Source organism: Berghia stephanieae, chromosome 15 (genome assembly GCF_034508935.2).
Source record: "Berghia stephanieae isolate SIO BIC M18660-M18661 chromosome 15, UCSD_Bste_1.3, whole genome shotgun sequence".
NCBI classification, from domain to species: domain Eukaryota; kingdom Metazoa; phylum Mollusca; class Gastropoda; order Nudibranchia; family Aeolidiidae; genus Berghia; species Berghia stephanieae.
This window is the reverse complement of record NC_088374.1, coordinates 2,698,365-2,721,236: the sequence shown is the minus strand read 5'-3', so window position 1 is coordinate 2,721,236 and position 22,872 is coordinate 2,698,365. Positions and strand designations below refer to the sequence as shown.

Here is a 22,872-nt window from a genome sequence, read left to right as displayed (position 1 = left end):
CAGCAGTGAGATCACAGATTCTCTCTGTAAAATTGACAAAAAATTTCAACAGAAAAATATAAATAACTCTGGAACGTAAGTCGTAGAGAAACAAATAAGGTATCAAATTTTATGTTTTTTCAAGTCCCATCCCCCTGACTGGGTCAAATTAAGATATTTTGAGTTTGAAAATTTTATCAAAGTGCCTACATAGGAAAGTTGTGACTGGAAATTGCCGTTCGCGTTTTGGGGGGTTCAATTAAAGATGCATAACTTCGTTATAAAGAGGAATATCGCAGATATTTTGGTATCATTATTTTCGTCTTTCAATTTCCTTTTAAATGGTGCCAATTAAGGAAAAATCCATTAATAATTCCAGAAGTTATATGAAGTTAAAATTTGGCAATTTTCAAATGCATTTTTTTTTTATTTACCGCGTGTGTTTTTAAAATTTAAACGCTTGTTTTTAGAATAACATCTAAACTTTATTCATGCCAAATTTCAGGGCTCTATATCGATGCGCAGACATCTTTTAACTCTGCGCCGAAATGCCTTGTTTACATTATCTTCTCATCATGGCTGCCGGGCGATATCGATATTCATATCGATATTTTAAATTTAGTTATGTATTGTGTTAAATTTAGTCCATAATATTTTCAGTACTATTATTTACTATGTTTTTATTTTGAATACATACTTTCCAACTTTATTTATAGGCATTTTATAGTTTTTGTTTTAAGAGTTTGTATATTTCTTCTCTTTGTGAAATCCGATATTAATAATATCGATATTTTAAAAATACCAATTGCTTTAATTTAATTTAATTTTACTTTGCCATCAAGTCATCAAGTTTCTTTCCCATATGTTTAGATATGTTTATCATTTGTATCCATATTCTAAAGGCCTTAGCCTTAATAATTATTATGGTAAGAAGTTCTATTAGTTTTGACACCCCCATACATTGAGAGAGAAAGGGGGGGGGGGGGGGGGGGGGGGGTGATAAAATTATATTAATTGTCAGTTCAAATCATGTAATAGCAATAAACCCAAAGTGTGTAGCAGAATTTTTTAAAGTATTAAAAGCCAGAACTTTCCTTCTAATTATAATAGGGAATCTGTCTCAATTTATTTGAACTTTTTCAATCTACCATTTTATTTATATGCAATTAAATTGCCATAGGTAAAAATAAACTCATTATGTCATTACACAACATGTTTTATATCTTTTCATTTAAATAGTCTCAAACCCTTTTTTATTCTCTCTATGTATTAATTAAAAGAGGGTTATTATTTGCAATTGTTTCATTGAGATATTGGGGATAAATCCAAAAGTGATAGAGCAAATTGTTTCTTACGTCTAGACGAGTTTTTGATTATGTAACATTTGCGACATATTATGTAATAATGTTTTAATTTGAAATGTTTATCTTCCTCTTTATTAATGTAAATGCATTGTCCTCGATAAGACGAACATTTTGGTATACAATATATGATAAGAACTCCATATTGACTGTTTTAACCATTTTTTATTAACATCACGTGATTTCGGTCACAACTTTGCAATGGTAATTTTGGGGTAAAAATCGGTCTGAAATTTCAGACTTTGAACTGCCGTAACTACATTTCTAATCAAGATAGAAACAAAATTCAAACTGTTTTGTAATCTGTGTTGCCAGCTCTTTCATATGACATTGGTTTCAAGTGTGTGAGGTACATTTAGAATTTCTATTAAACTCCCTAATAATACGGTGTTGTTGTTTTTTTTTCCGAAACCTGACAAAGAGGGCAGCTGTGGGAGTGAATCTGGGACTCAGAGGAGTGTACACCTGTGGGGATGAACCTGGGACTGGGTTTCGGCGGGTTTCGTAATAAGAAGCAATTACTTTTTTACGAAACCCGACGACACCTGGCAATATCCGACAAAGTTATGGGAGTTAGGCAGCAGCGTGTGTGTGTGTGTGTGAGTGTGTAAGGGAGGGGGGGGGGGGGGAGGAAGGGATGAACCTGAGAACCAGGGAAGTGTACACAAGTGGGGAGTGAACCTGGGACTCTGGGTTTTTGTAAACAGCAGTAACAAAATGGGGGGGGGGGGGGGGGGGTTACTTTTTTACGAAACCCGACAATATGCGGCAAACTTGTGGAAAGTAGGCAAAGCGTGGGACTGAACCTGAGACAGTGAAGTGTACACCAGTGGGGAGTGAACCTGAGACTATGGTTTTCGGCGGGCTTCAGATAATTTCATATAAAAGCAATTGCATTTTTATGAAACCCGACGAAACCTGGCAATATCCGAGAAAGTTATGGGTTGTAGGCAACAGTGGGGATGGAACCTGAGATTCGGGGAAGTGTACACTAGTGGGGAGTGAACCTGGGACTGGTTTTCGGTGAGTTTTGGAGGGGAAAAAAAAGCAATTACTTTTTGTTTACGAAATGCGCCAAATCCACAACAAATGGGGCAAAGTTATGGAAAGTAGGCAAATAATGGGGAGTGAACGTGAGACTAAGGGAAGTGTACACCAATGGGGAGTGAACCTGAGACTATGGTTTTCGGCGGGCTCCAGATAATTTCATATAAAAGCAATTGCATTTTTATGAAACCCGACGAAACCTGGCAATATCCGAGAAAGTTATGGGTAGTAGGCAACAGTGGGGAGTGAACCTGAGATTCGGGGAAGTGTACACTAGTGGGGAGTGAACCTGGGACTGGTTTTCGGTGAGTTTTGGAGGGGAAAAAAAGCAATTACTTTTTGTTTACGAAATGCGCCAAATCCCAACAAAATGGGGCAAAGTTATGGAAAGTAGTCAAATAATGGGGAGTGAACCTGAGACTATGGTTTTCTGCGGGTTTCAGCGAGTTTCACATAAAAGCAATTACTTTTTTACGAAACCCGACGAAACCTGGCAATATCTGACAAAGTTATTGAAGTAGGCAACAGTGGGGAGTGAACCTAAGATTCATAGAAGTATACACCAGTGGGGAGTGAACCTGAGACTCTGGTTTTCAGCGGGTTTCAGCGAGTTTCATATAAAAGCAATTGCTTTTTTTACGAAACCCGGCAATATCCGACAAAGTTATGGGAAGTGAGGCAACAGAGGGGAGTGAACCTGAGATTCTTGGAAGTGTACACCTGTGGGGAGTGAACCTGGGACTGTGAGAAGAGGTTAACAGTGGAAATGAACCTGGGACTATGGAAGATGGATACCAGTGGGAAATGAAGCCGGACTATGGGAGGTGGGTACCAGATGAGAATGAAGCAATTACATTTTTACGAAACCCGCCAAAAGCTGTCGAAAAACCATAGACTTAGGTTTACTCCCCAATAGTGTACACTTCCCTGAGTCTCGGGTTCACTCCCCCACTGTTGCCTACTTTCTTTCCATAACTTTGTCGGATATTGTCGGGTTTCGTAAAAAAAGTAATTGCTTTTTTTTTACGAAACCAGTCCCAGGTTCACTCCCCGCTGTTGCCTACTTCCTGGCGTGTTTCGTAAAAAAAAGGAACACCTCTAAAAATACCACGTGTATTCGGTAAATAGATGTCAATTGTAGTCGAATATTCAGTATCTATTTAAATTATTATTATTATTATTATTATTATTATTATTATTATTATTATTATTATTATTATTATTATTATTATTTATTATTATTATTATTATTATTATTATTATTATTATTATTATTTTTATTATTATTATTAATTTTATTATTATTAATTTTATCATTATTAATATTATTATTATTATTATTATTATTATTATTATTATTATTATTATTATTATTATTATTATTATTATCACGTAAATTTTAATATAATACGGCAATTAATTCACGGAAGTACATCGCTCAATTAAAAATGGCAGAAAGTCTGGCCACATATTTATAATGAATCGGGTTTGTCTTAGATGACCAAACAAACAAACAAACAAACAAACAACAACAACAACAACAACAAATGAGACAAAGAGAAAAAAGCAAGATTTTAAAAAGTAATAAACAAGAGAAGAGCACATCAATGAAAAACAACAACGAGATTATATAACACATAAAAGATATTCGTAATAAATCGATAACTGATTAAATTACTCCAACTACTTGATTAAAAAAATAATAATCATAATAATAATGATGATGATGACGATTACAACAATAATAATAATAATAATAATAATAATAATAATAATAATAATAATAATAATAATAATAATAATAATAATAAAAGAGCAATAGTATAATATCAACATTAAAGCATATTACAAGCAAATAAAATTATTAAAACAAAAGTTTAAAAAATATCAATAGACAGAAAGAATTTTTAAAATATTGGGGGAAAAAAAAAAAAAAAAGTTATCCCAGCCGGGATTTGAACTCTCGAACCTTAAGCTCAGAGTCAAACAGTTTATATCCACCAAGCCATGGTGTCACTTAACATTTAGTGACATTTAATCATGTCTATTTAGACATTTAAAAATGTATTTTGAATGCCACTCTTACTTTGATATTTTGAACTAGATATGTTAATTGCACAATAGCAGAAATTTAAAAATTACGATCAAAATATTTTTACAACTTTGAATCGGGCTGTCAGTTACTGCACGTGTTCAATCTGGAAGGAGGTCAGCAGTTTATTTACATTCAACCGAGATTGTCCCACTTTTCACTCTCTCTATAGAAAAGATTTCCTTGTGGATACTGAATAGTGGAAAAGCACTATTCAGTATCTGATACTGAATAGCCATTTCCTTTTTTGAGCGGGTTGCGATTGATAATAGAAAAGGATGGCTGTCACTGTCATTATCCCCAGCCACCTGTCTGGGGATAACGAATTTTCATTATTCCCAGAAACATATTTGAAATTCTGCTCTTTTAAACAATTATCCACATTCCAGAATATGGAATGTTTCCAAATGCAATAGAAATAAGGAAAGTTAATAAAATATCTAAAATAAAAACGGGAGACATCCATAAGCTACTACTACTACATCCCAAGTATTCTTGTTCTAGTGGGGGGTTTGAGAAGGGGGAAACTTTTTTTTTTTTTAAAGTCTCCCCCCTCCCAAATCCCCTACACTAGAACTTCTGGAAGGGGGGAGACTTTAAAAAAAAAAGTTTCCCCCCTCCTAAACCCCCTCTAGAACATCGGAAGAAGACTTGGGATGTAGTAGCTTATGGAAGTTCTCCCATAAAAACATAAAATTAACCAACATTAAATTAGTTGTTACTCCATATACACAATATGCGTCGACTTCGAATTGGGTGTTATGGCCGAATGGTTTAGTCGTCTGCCCTGGAAGTTTTACCAGAATCGACGTTGCGGGTTCAAATCCTGGTTCCACCACTTTAAAAAATTTTTTTTTAAATTCGTCTTTTTTACAGAACATTGCAAGGAATAAATGTCTCATCCATCCTCCCCCCACCACTTTTTTTTTAAAACTCTCTCTCTCTCTCTCTCTCTATCTCTATCTCTCTCTCTCTATCTCTTGGTTCCTTTCTAGTTTATAGCAAATTGTCATATTCGTCCCCACTCCGATCTCAAAAAGTGTCTAAAAAGAATAAATAATTAAAAGGCAAACAAACAAAAATATTCAGAGAACTACCAAATGGGCAGATAGAGGAGAAAAAAGCAAACAATAATTAAAAAAAAAAAAAAAAAATTTTTTAAGAAATTCATGCTCAGAAACGTAACTAAATGGCAAAAAAGAATAGACTCGCACAAAAAAAAGAATAAAAATAAAAAGAGCAAAGAGGGGGGGGGGGGGGGCTGAAAGATGTGAAATTCCTAATTTTTGTCTCAAAATCCTTTTTTTCAGGCGTCCTCCTGATTCCACTTTTGGAATGTGAAGGGTTGACAGGTCTGAGTAATATTTATTGGACATTGAAGCTAAAATGAAAGTCCACAAAGGCTAAAATTAAGCTTAAGTAATATAATAAAAGTACTGTGAAACTAAGGAAGACATGCCGTGAAGTTCTAATAGCAGCCTATTTTAACAGTTGTATTAGTTTTAGTAGTATTATCAAAATCATAAAATTAACCAATAATCTGTCATCTGCATTTTTTGCCAAATTGGGACCTAAAATTTGCCAAGAAATTTGTCAAAAAGCAAGATTTGCCTAAAAATTTGCCGAGGAGAACTAAGCGTTTCAGTACAAATTAACACGCAATACAGAAAAAAAAATATATAAAAGACAATTTATTACATTTAAGGAGGCTACATTTATTACAAAGTTGTTACAAAGATTTTAAAGGATCATTATCCGTAGAGAGTAGCTTCCCTTGGTTTGGGCCCAGGCAAAGCTGCTACATTTCTCAAGTTTCGCACTTTTTTTTTCGTTATTTTGTTATTTTGTTTTCGCTTCTTTTTTTTCCCAAAATTTGCCACGCGATTTGCCAATTTTCCCACGATTTGCCAATTTTGGGAAATTTGCGGATCGCCCTGATATTTGCGGCGGCAAAAAGTGCAGATGACAGAATAATAAATCAGTAGATGTGTAGAGTGGGTTACTATGTACACACAATATGCGTCGACTTTCATGTGCATGTCTGGTCGATTGGTTAAATTGTCAGTCGACTCTGTGGGTTAGAATCCTGGTTCCGCCATTTTTTTTGTTTCCTCCCGTCTCCTTTTATACATAGCGTTGCAAATGATAAACGTCCCCCCCCCCCCCCCCCCCCCCCCCCCCCTTTTTTTTTTTTAAAATAAAAAATATTTTCTTTCTCAACTCTCTCTCTCTCTCTCTCTCTCTCTCTCTCTCTCTCTCTCTCTCTCTCTCTCTCTATCTTTTGGTTCTTTTCTAGCAAATTGTCATAATTTGTCCCAACTCTGATTGCAAAATGTATATTCTAAAAAGAATAAAAATAGTTAAAATGCAAACAAACAGAAATAGTCAGCAAGCGATCAAATGGTTAGATAGGGAAGAAGAGAAAAGGAAAAAATATTTTTAAAAACAAAAACAAAACAATTTTAAGAAATTAATGCCCAGAAACGGAACAAGGCCAAACAAAAAAGGAGAAAAGAATAGACTCGCCCAATACAAACAAAAAAGAGAAAGAGAGGTTATATTTTGGTGTTTGTCTTTTGTATGTTTTTTTTTGCATTTCTTTTTTTTTTTTTTTTTGTGGTCAAATTTCAAACCAGGCCTGTAAATAAGCCGTCATTTCCGGCTATTTCGCTCCGCCATGGGGGGAATTAAAATTTTTCATTTTGTTTCACAGCCTATTGAATTGGTAAAATTCTAAGAAAATATTCCGGGAAATGGGGATCTTTGCTCATGTTGTATTGAAAAAGCTTTGGCTTCAGGGGGTACGTTGTCACCTTGACCCCTGACCCCCTACCAGGGTTCTGCCTTGGACCCAGACCCAAACGTCTTGCGGATTTTCAGGCAGTTTTTTCAGGGGGCAGATGCAGGCCTGTTAATGTTAAATCTTTCTCTTTAATTAAACAGGTATGTGAATAATTAGTATATAGTGAATGGATTTTTGTTAATATATTTCTGTTCAAAGCTTTTCACCATGCGACTGATTATCTCAGGGAAGCATTCATGTGACCATCACAATCGAATAGAAATGCATAATGTTGAGAAAAATTAGCATAGAGGGTGAAAGCATGGCATTAAAAATAAAACAGATGGTTCTCTGTGCTATTTTTACAGACCTTATCTCGCTCGTCCAACCTTTGCATTTAGGTCACCAAGCATTATAGTTCGAAGTGACTATTCTCACCCCCTAGTCTAGGATGCTAGTCTTCATAATAGTAGTCCACAATTGTTGTATGTTTAATCCAAAGGTTGTAATGCAGTAATTTGTTAAGTTTCTTGTCACAAGTTGCACAATTAAAAAAAAAAAATCAATCAAATTCAAATCGCAAATAGCCGGCGACGTTTTTTTTCGGTAATCCAATCGGCCGCGGGGGGGGGGGGGGGGGGGGGGTAGGTGAGATTAGAGGCAGCCATTATAGTTATAGGTACATCATGCTTCGGAGTCTCTTGTACTGTTTGATTTAGCTTGTCATAGAAGCTTTATTTCTCGTCCTCTCACTCTTGTTCTCTTGTGGCATCGAATAATTAATTACTGTCAATTTAGCATTTTTGAGTTGAATTTTTCCTCGAACAATCGTTCTCCCGTTGGCTTCAATTCTTGTAGAGTCTTTCTAGTTTGCTTTTTAAAAATTTTTTTATAATAGACGGGTACGTCGTTTAAATGTGAAAATAGTCCTGAGAGCCAACTTTAGGGGACTGTAAAAATTGCCACTGATTTGATATATATACATATATTTTCTAATATATTCATATAAAGGCAAATTACCCGTTATGTTTGATGAACCCATATTTCCGAAGATGCCAAGTGTCAAAGTTTTGAAATCTGTCAGTAATAGTAATAGTGAAATATGACTCGGGGATCGGTAGTCCACCTCTGTCCCCTTTCTGATTATGTATTGGAAAAGTAAGAGAGAAAAAATATCTGTCTCGGAAAGAAGTAAAAAGTAATTTCTGCAATATATCCAATGTGGCAACCTGGTTGCTAGTTAAAGCAGGGACCACTTTTTTAATGATAGTACTTTCACAGACGCCGGGCACTTCGATAACATTTTCAAACTCCAAAATATCTTAACTTGACCCAATCAGATGGATGGAATATAATAAACTTAATAATGATAATGATATACTTATACATAGCACCCATTAATCCACTAACAAGTGCTCTATGGTGCTTTACAATCACTCAGACTATATAAACTAGCATTCACACTGACACACATACACTCATACACCCACATATGAAGACTTCTCCGTGTCCACATACACAACCTCTTTACATACACACTACTATCGTAAATTAAAACATAAAGCATATTTTAATTGTCGAATATGAAATATTTAATTTGGTTTCTCTACAAAAACTGTTCCAGGGTAATTGATATTTTTCTGTTAAAAATTTAAAGCAGTCAATTTTACAGAGAGAATCACTTGGCCCTTTGATAACATTTTCAAACTCAGAACATCTTAATTTGACTCAGTCAGATGGATAGGACTTGAAATAACATTTAATTTGATACCTTATTTGTTCCTCTACGACAAATGGTTCCATCCAGAGTGATTGATATTTTTCTGTAGTCAAATGTGCAGTACTAGGGAGAATCTGTGGTCTCACTTCTGCCACAAAACCTGCTTCTTGCTGCGATCGGGAATGTTTGGATTTTGCAGTGGAATTAAAAGTAGTCCTTAAGAGCCATTGGCCCGCTCATGGAGTTTATCTCATGTTTCTATAGCGTGAAATGGACAATAGTAATTGTTTGTTCTCATTTGGATAGGATGCTCCATCGTAGCATACTATCCGCCAAATCTAACACGACTCATTAACTGCTGGGTGGATAGGGAGGGGGGGGGAGGGGCTGAAAAAATCTCGACTGCACCCGGGATCGATCTTGGTCCCTTTGCATGTGAAGCGAGTGCTCTACCAACTGAGCTATCTGCACCCCCAGTGGAATTGGCCCACTTCTTATTTTCAGTAAAAATGGCAAGTGTTGGGTATCAGTATCCTTTTAAAGCTCAGGAAAAGCTTTTATTTTCATATAAGTCATTGGATGTGTCTAGTAGGGAGACCAAAGTCTTGGTCTCTGAGGCAAAACAGACAATTTTGGATAGGGAGACCAAAGTCTTGGTCTCTTAGGCAAAACAGACAATTTTGGATAGGGAGACCAAGATGTTGGCTTCTCTCGAGGTCAAACCGTGTTTTCGTGTATATGGCACTGTTTCTTTCTGTACTACTACTACGACGACGAAGACTACTACTATTACTACTACTACGACGACTACTACTACTACACTACTACTACGACGACTACTACTACATACTACTACTCTACGACGACGACTACGACATACTACTACTACTACTACTACTACTACTACTACGACTACTACTACGACTACTACTACTACTATACTACTACTACTACTACACTACTACTACTACTACTACTACTACTACATACTACTACTACTACTACTACTACTACTACTACTACTACTACTACTACTACCTACTACTACTACTACTACTACTACTACTATACTACTACTACTACTACTAACTACTACTACTACTACTACTACTACTACATACTACCAGGCGTGCCTACCCACATTTTCAAATTTCAGGGACATTTTATGAATAAAACCTCAATTTTCAGATTGATGATGATGAATGTGGTGGTGGTGGTGGTGGTATTGGAGCTGATGTTAAATGTGGTGGTGGTGATGGTGATGGTGATGATGGTGACAGCTGTTCTGCCCTAACCAACAAAAGGACAGTATCTGGGCTGACCCAGATCCAGCCAGTTTTGCCGCAATCGACACATTTAGTTTTTTCATTCATAACTCTTTAATTTTATTACATAGTGGAAGGTATCTATCATTAAATAATAGCTAATGATATATTGCGTTTTTCTGTTAGTCGGCGATTTCATTGACGTAATATGTTGCGTAATATTTTGAGATACTGTTCTTTCTTGGTTAAAGCCAAGCAAATAACTCTACCTGTAACCAACAAAAGGACAGTATCTTATACGACCGTCTCACATACTGTTCACCCTGGTTAACCGCAACGCAAAATGCTTCGTCCGTATTCACCAAAAGAACAGTATCTCAGTTAAGCATATAGCAAAATACGAATAACTCGATCGACAAACGTTTTACGTCAGCGAGGGCGAGCACTCGCCATCACGGACGAGTGAGAGGCAAGGCTAAGTGTGGTTGACCTGGCGTGAGGGGAATGAATAAATTATCTCCGTCAAGTTTGTAGGCGTGACTCTGATATAATATTACTACATTAGACTATTCCTCAATCTTTTAGACCCTGACTCCTTTTTCAAGATGAGTCTATTTTTATTAAGCATAATAGCTTTACGCTTATTGATGATTTTGGCTATCTTGTAAATTAGACTTTAATTGTGTATCAGGGTTTTGTCATTGTACAACGATATTGGGGTGAGTGAGTGTGATAGTGAATTAAACCTAAGAATAGCTGGAAAATAGGGTATATCCCCTTCCCCCGCCCCAACACGTACAACACACATACCTTTTTGTTTTAAAATCAATATTTTTATTGTCATAGGAAACGAAAAGCATGAAATGGAACGAAATCTGTTGGTACATTTATACTGAATGAAATAGGCGACATCATTCTTACTAAATTTAAAAGGTGCCTAAATTATGAGCTAATAAGATGAACAAAAAAAAATATTTTGTCTTTAGCTAATTTCGCCCACAGGGAGTTACAATAGTACAATTTAGATAAAACAAGGGAATTCATTTAAAGTTCTGCTACATTAAATTACGAATTTTGCTTATTTTATTCATTTCTATGTACATAGATTGTATGGTGTTATTCACGTAGCAGCTTCTTATGGAAATATGTTTATCAATGATGACGCTAAGGTTTTTTGATTTATTTGAAAATTCTGTTGTGCTATTTCCGAGAGTAATAGGTGAATTATTTGCCTTCCACACATTAAAATCTCAGTTTTACTATCATTTACTATCATTTAATTTTAACTTGTTATGGTACATTCAAGATTTAATCTCATAAAACAGCTCGAAATTCGTTGTATTAATTATTGTAAATTACTTAGGGGTACAGAATCATAAATTTGCGTATCACCAGCATTAAAATGATAACTCAGATTGAATCTGGATATCACACGAGAAAGGGGGTGCTCATACAGAAAAAAAAAAGGACAGGGCCAAGAACGCACTCCAAAGTTTAGTAAAACTTGTTCTGACTGAATACCATTCACCACGACAGTCTGCCATCGATCCTGTAAATATGGTGTAATCCATTTAAGGGCAATTCCTTTTACGCCGAACTTTTTTTCTAGTCTTCTTAACAAAATGTAATGGTCAATTGTGTCAAAAGCATCTGAAAGATCTTAAAGGCATAATAAATTGATATTGTTAGCATCCGCATTATATAACAAAAGATTTTAAGAAGCGCCGTTTCAGTACTGTGTTGCTGTTTGTAGGCTGACTGAACTGTTGTTCTTAAGTTTGGACAAAAATAGAAGGATGTGTGGAAAATGAGAGATATGAAGACGATGAAAAAGAAAAACACAAAAAAACCCAAAAAAACAACTAAACAAAAAACGCCTGGACAGACAGTCACACCAACACCCATACACACACACACACAAACGCACCACACACACACAGACACACACACACACACACACACACTAATTAGTTGAAATGAATGAAAAATAAGTATACTTAAGTTAGACGTTTGTTTGAGCATCCGACCAACAAGCAAGGGGATCAGTTTTTTATTGCCAGCTGTATAAAGTTTTGTAATGGTTTTGCTTTCTGTTTTTTTTTTTCTCATTTTTTATTACTTGTATATATTGCCCCTCTGCCCACCAATCAGCCACTAAATAGTTAGCTTGATATGTTGATCTGGTGGAAAGTAATACGTGAATATTTACAACTTTTGTCATAGATTAGATTGATTTTGAACTCAGTGTCTGCAGCAATTTAGTCTTTAATCACGGGCGCATAATTTAGTCAAAGATATAAGAACTGCAATCCAAACAGTTGTTAAAAGCAGGAATTTCCACTTTTAACATCCAACGGACGAGGTCAAACTTAGATGTCACTGGGTCAAACATACGCGTTGTGGTATGTCACTACTGCTGTCGGATGTGAAGGTCATTCGTTCGATTCTATATAGAGTATGCGGTTAGACTAAGGGAGTTAATTTTTGACATTTTACACGGTAATTTATTTATTTATTTATTATTATTATTATTATTATTATTATTATTATTATTATTATTATTATTATTATTATATTATGTGACCCTCCGCCCGAACGGAGGGTGGGGAGGGGGGAAGAAAGAAAGAAAGAAGAGAGAAGAGAGAGAGAGAGAGAGGAGAGAGAGAGAGAGAGAGAGAGAGAGAGAGAGAGAGAGAGAGAGAGAGAGGAGAGAGGAGAGAGAGGAGAGGAGAGAGAGAGAGAGGAGAGGAGAGAGAGAGAGCTTGTGCATTGTAGAGGGCGAGAGCTAAATAGAATAAGATATAAATATGTGTGTGCGTGTGTCTGTGTGTGTGTGTTTATGTGTGTGGTTGTATGTGTGAAAGAAACACGAGGGAGACAAAGAGAGCGAGCGAGACAGGTAGATAAACAAACGGGGAAAAGGAAGGAGGGGTGGAGCAAAGAATAGGTAGGGATAGTATTAGAAAGCCTTCGTTTCAAAAGAAGTCAAAGTCAATCAATGATGGGAAACATATTGACCAATGAGATTGCAATTTTAAAAATTGGACTGGTCAAATCATGTGTTACATTGTTTCCATTTTGAGTCAGATGACAGCTTGAAGAGGAGCGGGTTGGGCTGAATTTGTAATGACTTACATGAAATCATATAATTGAATCTTCTTGTTTGAGCTGCAACGTCGAGTTATTTAGGACCTGCCACTCGTTATCACAACCCCTTGTGGTCAATTGTCAGCTATTAAAACTCTCCTCCCTTTTTCTTTGGGTTCACTCCAGTGACTTCTTATATAGTAGACAATGGTTCACTCACATATTGTCTCAAAAGACCCCACCTCCCTCCCATTCCCAATGAATTCACGTTAAAACGCTCTCTCTCTCTCTCTCTCTCTCTCTCTCTCTCTCTCTCTCTCTCTCTCTCTCTCTCTCTCTCTCTCTTCTCTGTCGCTCCTCTCTCTCTCTTCTCTCTCTCTTATATACGAGTAGTTAATTTCATGTAAAGCAGCTCATCAAAGGACACAATACCAGGCCATAGTTTTGCGGTCAATGTAACCCTTTCCATCACTAACCACACTAACATTGGTTGAAATTTTTACAAGACAATCCACCTTGCTGCTGATTCATCGAGGACACTGGGACATATTATTGTATATTTAACTGGCCCAATTGATATGAGACGTGTAACAGTCACACACTGTTGTTTTGTTGACAAGCACGTCTACCGAGATTGAAATGTGTAGGATGACTAACCCAAACACACACTTCATTGATTTGCAGTCCTACCTATGTAATTATGAGGTTATGATTACAGCCTGTTTTGTTTTTTGACATAAATAAGTGAAAAACTTGAGCTTACATGACAGTGCAACGCCATATCATATGTTGTAGTGATGATAGAAGAGTTATCGTTGTATGATATCGTCAACAGACGAAGGGAATGGGCAGGCTTTTGTTATCGCAATTAGGACGACGCTGGATAGTAAGTGAGTAAGTGGTGGTAGGGATGATGACATTGTGGTAGTGTGGTGTAGTAGTGGTGTAGGAATGATGATGGTAATATTGGTGGTTCCTACTACTGTATACTATACTAACTACTACTACTACTACTATACTATATTACTACATCACTATATACTACTATAATACTACTAATACATACTACTACTATACTTACTATACTACTACTACTACTACACTCTAACTATATACTACTACTACTACTACTACTTACCTAAACTAATACTACAACTACTACAAACTAATACTACTACTCTACTACTAACTACTATCAACTACTATAACTACTACCTACAATACTACTATACTACTAACTACTACTAACATATACTACTACTACTACTATATACTACTACTATATACTACTACTATTACTACTACCTACTACTACTACTAATACTACTAACTATACTACTACTATACTACTACTAAAATACTATTCTACATTATACACTATACTACTATTCTACTACTACTACTACTCAACTACTATATACTACTACTACTACTTACTATACTACTAACTACTATATTACTACTACTATACTACTATACATACTACTACTACTATACTACTATACTACTACTACTACTACTACTACTACAACATACTACTAATTACTATATACTACTACTACTATACTACTACTATCTACTACTACTATACTACTACTACTATACTACTACTACTACTACTACTACTACTACTACTACTACTACTACTATACTACTATTACACTATATTACTATGACTATACTATACTACTACTATACTACTACTACTACTACTATATACTACTCTACTATTTTACTTCTACCACTCTACTACTACTACTATACTACTATATACTCTACTACTACTACTATACTATACTATACTACTACTACTACTACTACACTACTATACTATTACTACTACTACTACTACTACTACTACTACTACTACTACTACTATACTACTATACTACTACTATACTACTACTACTATATACTATACTACTACTACTACTACTACTACTACTACTACTACTACAACTACTACTATTACTAACTACTACTACTACTACTACTACTACTACTACTACTACTACTACTATACTTACTACACTACTACTATACTACTACTACTACTACTACTATACTACTACTACTACTATACTACTACTACGATACTACGACTACTACTACTACTACTATACTATTCTACTATACTATATACTACTATACTACTACCATACTATACTACTACTACTACTACTAATATACTACTACTCCCACTCTATACTATATACTATACTACTACTACTACTACTACTATACTATACTACTACTATACTACTACTACTACTATTACTACTTACTACTATTACTACTACTACTTTTAATACTACTACTACTATACTACTACTACTACTATACTATTCAACTACTACTACTTCAATATACTATACTACTACTACTACTACTACTATACTACTACTATACTACTATACCACTATACTACTACTACTACTACTACTACTACTACTACTACTAATATACTAACGACTACTACTACGACTACTACTACTACTACTACTATACTATACTACTATACTACTTACTACTACTACTTCTACCACTACTATACTACTACTACTACTACATACTACTACTACTACTACTACTATACTACTACCACTACTACTATCTACTACTACTATACATATACTACTATACTACTATACTACTACTACTACTACTACTACCACTATACTACTACTACTATACTACTACTAATTTACTATACTACTATTTACTACTTACTATACTACCAGGCGTGCCTACCCACATTTTCAAATTTCAGGGACATTTTTATGAATAAAACCTCAATTTTCAGATTGATGATGATGAATGTGGTGGTGGTGGTGGTGGTAGTGGAGCTGATGTTAAATGTGGTGGTGGTGATGGTGATGATGGTGACAGCTGTTGTTTGGTGGAGTGAGCTTTTTCTTTCTTCTGTATAGATTAAGTGTGATACAGACTAGATCCATCAGTTTGTACATATGGAAAAATTCAATTGCACACCAAATTGTCGACACAATGTAATAGGAAGACTTACAACCTGTGACCACAGAATTCGTTAAGATTAATTATTTAACCCTGGGGTAGGCCGATAAAGTTGTGTACTGTTATTGTGACATTTGGGCATATTGATCGGTGGGCTGGGGCGATAAAATTGCTTACACAATGTTGTGAACTTGGGCCTGTCTGGTGAACACTGGGATACTACTACTACTACTATATTACTACTTACTATATACTACTACTATATCTACTACTATATACTACTACTATCTATACTACTACTACTACTACTACTACCACACTACTACTACTACTACTATTACTACTATACTATTACTACTACTACTATTACTACTGCTATACTACTACTACTACTATACTACTATACTACTACTACTACTACTACTACTATATACTACTACTATACTACTACTTACAACTACTACTAACTATGCTATATACTACTACTACTATACTATACTATCTACTACTACTACTATAATATACTATACTACTACTACTAAATACTATATTTCTACTATACTACTATACTTACTACTACTTATACTACTACTACTACTACTACTACTATCTACTACACTATACTACTACTATATACTACTATACTACTACAAATACTATACTATACTACTATACTACTACTACTACTATATACTACTACTATAATACTACTACTATTACTACTACTACTACTATATTCTATACTACTACTATACTACTAATACTACTACTACTACTACTACTACTACTTTCTACCACTACTATATACTACTACTACTACTACTACCACTACTATTACTACTACCACCACCACAACTGTACCCAGTACTACTACCGCTTATTAACACACTAAAAAATACCATATTCTTTGACTATTTTTCAAATTACACGTTGAAACTGGCATATCATTGAAAATTTCTAAATATTACATTTAATTTCCACCATCTTGTCTCAAAATCACACACACACGCGCTGTGCGGCCATTGGCCAGTAGAACAAATGCTGCTCTGGCTGCATTGCTGGCAATGGCGCTGAAAGAGTTAAAACATGGAACGAAAAAAGTTCAAGTTCTAGATGACAGTACAGTAAGTCTCCAAACAATTGCTATCGTGTGGTTAGGATGTCCAATTTTAGGTCTTTGAAAAGTTGGCCGTTATGCAACTACAATTATTTTGTTGGAGACAAGTATTGGCATCTCTCATTCTTTTCTGGCATAATTCCTGGGAAATTCTGGTGGCTGATTTTCACACAATGATTAGTTTTATTATAAATATAAAATAATAATAATAATAATTATTATTTATTATTAATTATTATTATTATTATTATTATTATTATTATTATTATTATTATTATTATTATTATTATAATAATAATAGAAATAATTTCAACCTCCACAGAGTTCCACATTCTGAAGACGACATCAAATTTTGTTTTTGTTGGAGACAACCATCGGCATCTCCCATTCCTTTACAACTCCCTGTAGTAATTCCTGGCAAAATCCCCGGCTGCCATCCCCCGTAATTCCTGGCAAAATCCCAGGCCGTCATCCCCGTACATCGTTTGATCACCCTGCCATTTCAAGTCACAGGAAGAAGTAGGAGAGAAAGAACTAGAAAGACGGAAGAGATTGAGAGCATTGCGATTTAACAGGGGAAGGTAACTCCCGTCTGCTGTCCAGCAGCATGGCAGCCCCTGCTCCCACATCAGCTGATGCCTGTCTCAGTATTGTACACAGTCTGATGTGTCATAGGCAGGTAAGGAACCGTCACCTTTTTTTTTTTTTTTTTTTAAATGTTGGCATTTGTGTGTTTATGTGGTCTAGTGTTATGACACTCGCTCTGGGCATAGTTGAGTCCTTGGAAAAGGCTCTTTACTCGCATTATCTCATCGTACTCGGGTTGTCAACATCGTTGTCTCTGTCGGAAATTATTTTTTTTAATCATGGGAAGGTAACTCCTGTCTGTTGTCCAACATGGCATGACATTTTTTAATGTTGGCATTTGTGGGTTTATGTGGTCTAGTGGTATGACACTCGGCTCTGGGCATAGTTGAGTCCTTGGAAAAGGTTCTTTACTCGCATTATCTCTTCGTACTCGGGTGTAAAATGAGTACCTGGTTGTCAACAGCGTTGTCTCTGTCGGAAATTATTTTTTTAAATCATGGGAAGGTAACTCCTGTCTCAGTATTGTACACAGTCTGATGTGTCATAGGCAGGTAAGGAACTGTCGTCTTTGTGGTCTAGTGGTATGACATAGTTGAGTCCTTGGTAAAGGCTCTTTACTCGCATTATCTCATCGTACTCGGGGTGTAAAATGAGTACCTGGTTGTCAACAGCGTTGTCTCTGTCGGAAATTTTTTTTTTTTAATCATGGGAAGGTAACTCCTGTCTGTTGTCCAACATCAGCAGGTTAGGATCAGTTGACATAAATTTTTAAAAATTGAGCTTTTGTATAGCGCAATATGGACTTAACATGCTCAAAGAGCTTTACATATGGTCCCTGGCCAGCAGCAACATTTAACATATAGGACGGGAGATGACGCCTGTTAGGCGATATTACATATATTTTGCGGACAAGGAACAAACAAATAAAGAGTTTCGCTCTCAATCTGAAATGTCTACTTGAAAATTTAAAAATCCGTAGTTTTTAGGAAATAAGAATAGTAGTCGCTATAGTTTACTTTATAGTTATAAATCACTATTTTACTATCACAAGGATTAAATAACACATAAAATCCTTTTAATTATGTAGTCAGGCAGCAACGTTCGTTTTCAATAAGTTTTAATGACTTACAGATGCGGCTATGTGGTCTTGTAGGATGACACTCGCTTTCGGATTGGAAGGTCCTGGGTTCGAGCCTCGCTCAGCGATAAGTTGGGTCCTTGGAAAAGGTTCTTTATTCACATTATCACACCGTCCTCAGGTGTAAAATGAGTACCTGGCTGTTAACAATGTTGTCTCTTTTGGAAAAAAAATATATGTAAAATCGCCTAACAGGATCATGTCTCGTTCTACTCGTTACATGTTGCTGTTGGTCCATGACCCTTTGTAAAGCGATTTGAGCATGTTTAGTGGATATTGCGCTATATATAAGCTCTAGCTCAGCTCAAGATGTTCATGTAGTACTGAAATTGAAGGCAAAAATTCGTATTTCTGTGGATTTTTCGTAGTCCTAGCCAGGTTTCATTGGTCCAAACATGTTGCTATTTTGGGCCTTCACAGTTATGCAAATCAGGATGGCCTGTTGTCGCTCTTGGAAAAGCTCTTTGTACAGAGCTTGTAAACACAAAATGGATGTGTCTGGGGAATGCCCTATGTATGTGACTCAAAGTCTGAAGTAGTAGTATCTAGCAATGACTATCCCGCACAAATCTTTGGGCCTCTTTTTCGCTCACGAAGTGCCCAAATTCGCGACAAAATATGGGACGAAGCTGTTTGGTATATGCTATTTTAGAAAATTAATTACAACGCTGTTTATCGATGAATATGACTGAAAGTTGGCACACAGAAAAAAGGTGATTTTAGATTATGTCAAGCGACAAAACTCGTACGATTACCAGAAGACCGTTAAAAATAGATTTTTACTCTTTGGAGTAAAATATTTCTAAAACTACCGGGCGTGTAGGTTTTGTCGCTGACAAGGTAATACATGAACATTTCTTCTTTTAGGTTTTAAAATTTCATATGAATATGACGAGTACTTTTCCCGTATTATACAAAACACCATCCTAATTTGCTCTTCATTGTAAAAGACAAAGCCATTTTGCCCCCCTACAGCCCGAATCACAAGTTCAAAACGATTTGGCACCAAACAGCGGCTGAGCGAGTCGTGGCAAAGCGCTTTCTGATTGGTTGACCTCGTTTTAAAGTTCATGACTAGTCAAAATGTCTGCGCGGTCTCACTGGCAGAGGGGTGTTTATCGTCTGTCATTGCGTTTGGGTTCAATAAACAGCTGATAATTTGACTGTTTAATTTACAAGAATTTAAGAAATTATAATGTTAAAAGTTTTGGATTGCAATATGATCTACAATCTCAGCATGGGTTTAATTATTGTGTTCCAAGTTACGTTCCATCAGTAACCTTTGTCCCTTGTCCAATTTCTCTTTTCTTCTATATTTCTTTTGTTTACGACGCAATTCTCTCTCCCTCTCTCTCTCTCTCTGTCTCTCTCTTCTTCTCTCTCTTCTCTCTCTCTCTCTTCTCTCTCTCTCTCTCTCCTGTGTGTGTATGTGTGTGTGTGTTTTATATATAAGTTAGAACTCTTCTAATGTTTTCATCATATTCTCTATCAAATTTCCATCAAATTGCCAACTTTCAATCTTTTAATCCACTTATTACGAAGATACAACAAAGGTCGAAAAAAAGCTGAAAAAGCGTCCCATATTTTCGGTTTTTTTCCTCTATGCGGGTCATCCAAATAAATGACACCTTTGAAACTGCTAACTTGTTTATTTATGAATGGAATTTCAAATTCAAAACATTTTTACTCAGTGGAGATAGGCTTGATTTAGACAAAAATTTTCCTCAAAAAGAGAAAAAAACATTTTTCATAGTCATTGCTATAGTATCGTTCGGCTACACTTCTATGTTCAAGGTATCAATCCAGGTTCTGAAGTCATCATCACATTTGTTGATGGTTTCAAATCCCCTTCAGTTTGTCTTGGGCAATCTAGTACGAGGTGGTTTGCATCTTGTGGTGCTTTGGTTGCACTTTGGGCATGTTGGTGATTCTTGGACCCCCCATTTGTGCATGTTGGCAGCTGTTTTGTATTTTTACTTAGTCTATTTGCAGCTACCAGTTATTTTCTTGGTTGATCCTGTAGACCTGGGAGACTTTTACAGGGATCTTAGTTCCCCTCCTGTTGGTTTATTAATTTTCCATTCCTCGCTATAAGCTGATAAGCTATGTAAAGAATATTCAATGTTAACAATTTAAAAAAAATTTGTTTGAGCTTTGCGCTTAAAACAATATATATATAGCGCAATATCTTTAACGTGTTCAACCTCAACGCTTCACAAGGGGTCCCTTGCTAATAGGAACACTTAACATGTAGGGAGGGACAATGACAAGGACAATGTTAGGCGATATTACAATTTTTTCAGACAGAGACGGCGTGTTAACGGTGGAGGTACATATTTTACACTTGAGTACGGTGAGAGAATGTGAGTAAAGAGCCTTCTCCAAGGACTCAACTATGCGCGAGCTAGGCTCGGACCAGGAAGCGACCCGAAAGCGAGTTTCATACCACAAGACCACATAGCCGCACAACAGATTTTAAAAAAATAGATTTTTCTTTTTTTTTTAGGATTTGATTCATTCCGACATAATGGGTTTTCTAACTTTTGGTTGAAAAGGGGGAGAGAGTGAGACTTTTGCCAAGAGAGCCATCGAAAGTCTTGTGAAGAAATCAAGGAGAAGCGGGATGAAACTGGACAGTTTGATAACGGCCATCACAACAAACGGTGCTCACCCGTCCAGTGTGTCACTATCCAGAGAACCTGGACGGGAGATTACAGGTAAGTGAAATGTAGATTGGACCGGGGGTTTTAAACTGATTTGCCCGTTACGGAAAGCCTCTTTGAAAAGAGTATTTCCTTTCAGTTTTCGGTGAGTGATTTTTTTATTGAATGGAATTATATATATGTTACAGTGAATGATGTAATCAGTCGGATGGTGAAAAGGTTGAGATATTGCCAAGCTTAGTTAGAAGGTCAATTTTTATCCAAAATGAGTTCTTTTCATAAATGATTAAATCAACCCTTTTTGTACATCTTCGAAAATATCAAGGCTTAATTTCCTTCTAAATATTTTTTACGTAGTCAAGTTGAAAAAGTATGAAATTTGAGAAAAGTTGCTGGATACCTTTTCGCATACATTGACTATAACGTCATGAAACAGCACCGGCGGGTGGTTGGATGGGGGCATCACCCTTGAATCTATACCTATGATGTTCGCATGGGTGTACGATCCGATAGTGATGTCGTTTCTTCTTTCTCTTTACTAGCCTATCCTGCTTCTTTGGTTTGTGATTGTATTTTTGTCAGGGGATATTTTTTTCTGTAAAAACTTCTGTCTGTTTGTTCTTGGTTATTTATAATTTAGCTTATGATATCTTTAGGTTATGATTTTGATTTACATTTGTACTATTTTTGTTGATTGCTGTGTTTTTTGTTTCAGCGGTCTCTCATATAACCTCAATTGTGTTGGAAGAGCCTAAAGCAACAAACAAAAAAACCAAAAACAAAAAAAAAACAGCCACCGTTTACGTCAATAAAGATTAAAATGTCTGGTGAGCAATTTCTTTCGAAAATGCAAATTCAAGATTTTCACCTTCCACTGATTTTGTCATGCAGACACATATGACCGCATTTGTATATGTATAAGCGCTTCCGAGCACTTTTGGTGGAAATGGGCGTTAATAGAAATAACGCATTATTATTATTTATTATTACAGATGACAGTATTCTGAAACTGCCACGCCAAAGCCTACCCATGGGAAAATATCACAAAATGGACTGGTGG

The 22,872-nt window shown here is 35.8% G+C and overlaps 2 protein-coding genes across 2 annotated transcripts in view; one reads left to right on the top strand and one right to left on the bottom strand.

Moving 5' to 3' along the window:
• The window catches only part of LOC144960739 (uncharacterized), a 126,257-nt gene that overhangs the window by 23,324 nt on the left and 80,061 nt on the right, over positions 1-22,872 (bottom strand). The window lies entirely within an intron of this gene.
• Positions 1-22,872, top strand: part of LOC144960317 (uncharacterized) — a 50,434-nt gene that overhangs the window by 1,581 nt on the left and 25,981 nt on the right. Inside the window, exons 2-3 of the mRNA XM_078893373.1 lie at positions 17,746-18,102; positions 21,705-21,866. The gene's annotated coding sequence lies outside the window, so the exon portion shown is untranslated. The remainder of the gene's footprint in view (positions 1-17,745; positions 18,103-21,704; positions 21,867-22,872) is intronic.